Source organism: Uranotaenia lowii, chromosome 3 (genome assembly GCF_029784155.1).
Source record: "Uranotaenia lowii strain MFRU-FL chromosome 3, ASM2978415v1, whole genome shotgun sequence".
NCBI lineage: Eukaryota > Metazoa > Arthropoda > Insecta > Diptera > Culicidae > Uranotaenia > Uranotaenia lowii.
In genome coordinates, this window is record NC_073693.1 from 250,547,808 (window position 1) to 250,550,629 (window position 2,822).

Consider the following 2,822-nt stretch of genomic DNA (forward strand, 5'->3'; position numbering starts at 1 on the left):
AAATATTTATTTTAAAAATTGAGTGATTGCTCGAAAAATATGTTTACACAAACAGTGTTGGTATAGTATGACGAAACCAGTGAAAAGTTTGTGGGTAATATTATCAAGCCAATCCGTCATACTGGGTAAAGTTTTTTTACAGCATCGATAAATGTTCAAATTTGTACATTTTTTACTCGGTTTTTCAAACTTAATATAAAAATTAAAAAAAAAAAAAGAACCTTAGAAAACTAGCTTAAGATGCGAGAAATTATGTCATCATCATTTTGTAATCATTAAAAGATAACTTTATCACATTCATTCAGTGTGGTGTTATATAAATGTTGTTAACACCTCGGAAAATATGAATTTTGTTTTCTTGTGTTATAATTATGAATGCAGATTTTGAGTTCTGGATATTAATTTAAATTTCTATTGCAAAACACAAATTCCGTCATATTGAAACACTTTTATAAATACTTTTCATTCCTTGTTTTGCTCTGAAACGCAAAGGGAACGCAATAGTTACAAACACATTATCTCTTCTTTTGGTTTATTGTTACTGGAATCTCTTGTGTTTTTAACGCATTAATTAAACACTCAATATTTTATATTCGGATTTCTCTTTGGCACAACTTGCATATTTTTACGGTGAACCATAATATGACTGTTTGCACAATACGCACACCCAACCCAACCGATGGCTCTCTTGACTGGCGAGGGTACTGCTGCTCATTTCCTCGAGAACGGGAACGCGGCCGACTGCGTATATTCCGCTGAATGGGTAGCGCTTTATCAAGCCTTTTGGAGAGCTCAGCGATTTCCCGTTTAAGCTCCTGGATCGGATCGCTAGCTGCTGTCTCTGCACCATGTGAAGTCGCCATTGCTGAATTTGGTCCATTGTATTCGATGGCGTGGATTTTTCGTAGTCCCATAGAATCCACGATGGCGTCAGCAATGGTGATTTTGTCGTTCGTGTCGCCTCTCGATGCAATAACTGCGGCTTGAGCATGCGGAGGTAATCGAGACGCCCACAAGTCAACCAATACAGTGTCGGCTAGGGAATTACCCGCAACTCGTTTCATCTCGTTGTAGAGTTGACTTGGCTTTAGATCCCCTAATGGCATATCCGACAAAACACGTTGCAGGCGCCGCTGTTGACTATCGGCGAAATACTCGATGAGCTTCGTCTTAATGTAGGTGTACTTATCGCTTGCTGGAGTGGCCTCAATAATCAACCTCAGTTCGGCCAATTTATTTGGGGGCACTTGTGCCATCACAATGTTGAACTTACGGGAGTCATGTTGCGGCCCGATTCCAGAGGCTGCGAACCAGAACTCCAGTGACATGAAGTAAGTTTCGATGTTCGCGTCGGCCATATTGGGTGGATTAAGCCGCGGCGCGTGTATCGTTTCAACGACCGGCTGCAGATTCGAGGTGCTGTTGGATTTATTATCCTCCATTTCGCGTGCACGTAATCGACCGAAAATAAGTATGAATTAGCGAGACACGAGATACGATTTCGGTTTTTGTCTGGGGTCACCAATCTTTAGGCACTCTTATCAACTTTGGGGTTTTCAGATCAGGATGAAATGATGTGCTCTGATTGAGTTGTAAGCCTAAACTGGATGTGTGTTTTATTGAAATCAAAATTTGGATCAAGTGTGTGTTCCTTAGTGTGTGTGTTTCTATTGTGTACAGATTACAAATTTGCTATAATTTATCGGGTTCCTAGATGTGGCACCGATGACGATTGTGACAATTGTGATGACGATTAGCACAATCGAGATGATGTGCTACAGGATTGTTCGATCTTCTGGAAAAGATCGATTCCCGAGATCGATTCAGCTAAATGGTTCCAGGATCGATCCCCCCAAAAAATCGAAGCAAAAGGATCGATCTCTGCAAGATCGATCTTTCAAATTTTCGTGAGGGGTGTTGCCTGAGGGATGCTTTATGCTGAAGTAAAAAGTGAAATTCGACAGGAAAATCCATACATTTGAAAGTGAAAAAAAAATTCTTATTCAATATCAGAATGTTAAACTTTTCATGAATTTGGTTGAGTGTATATGAATATGACATCTTCTAATATATAAAGATGAGTTGGACTATATATGTTTGTTTGTATGCACCTTATACAAATCCACACCGCTTAACCGATCAGCCTGAAACTTGGTACAGTTATGTGTTTGGATCATGGGAAGGTTTTGGTAATAGTTTCGAGCCCCTCCCACCTGAGAAAAGGGGCCCTCCCATAGAACTTTCGTTTTTTTCCCACAAATCAAAAGTCATGGCACCCATTTTTCAGAACCCATTTTTTCCCTTTGGCGGGGTTGTTTTCACCATCACTATGGGCCGGGCATTAGAAACAACCATCAAGAGTTCACGTGGACTGGAAAGCAAATCAAAGCTTGCTGAGCATCAAAGATTTGAAAGGTAAAATTTTGGCGGGTGTTTTTTCCTTCTACTGTTCAAAACACGTGGTACCGGTACGAGATATTTGGATGCAATAATGAGCCTACATTTTGTATTGAAAATTACAAGTATCCTGTAAAGAATATATTGACTAAAATTGTAGTGATTTTCAATGTGCTGCCTACCGCCCCGCTGGGGGGCTTTGAGAGTTTACAAGGATATACAGTGGATTGAACAGTCAACAGTGAATTGGCTTCTTCAGCTGAATAACTATTTGGACTGAATGCTGAAAAACTAATGAACCGATTTTCATAAACTCCAGCTTTTAACCAACCATTTTCAAATTTTAAAGATTCCTTATAGAGAAAGAAAAAATCATTAGATTCAGAGTTACATATATGTATGATGAAGGCTGCAATTTCAACGCT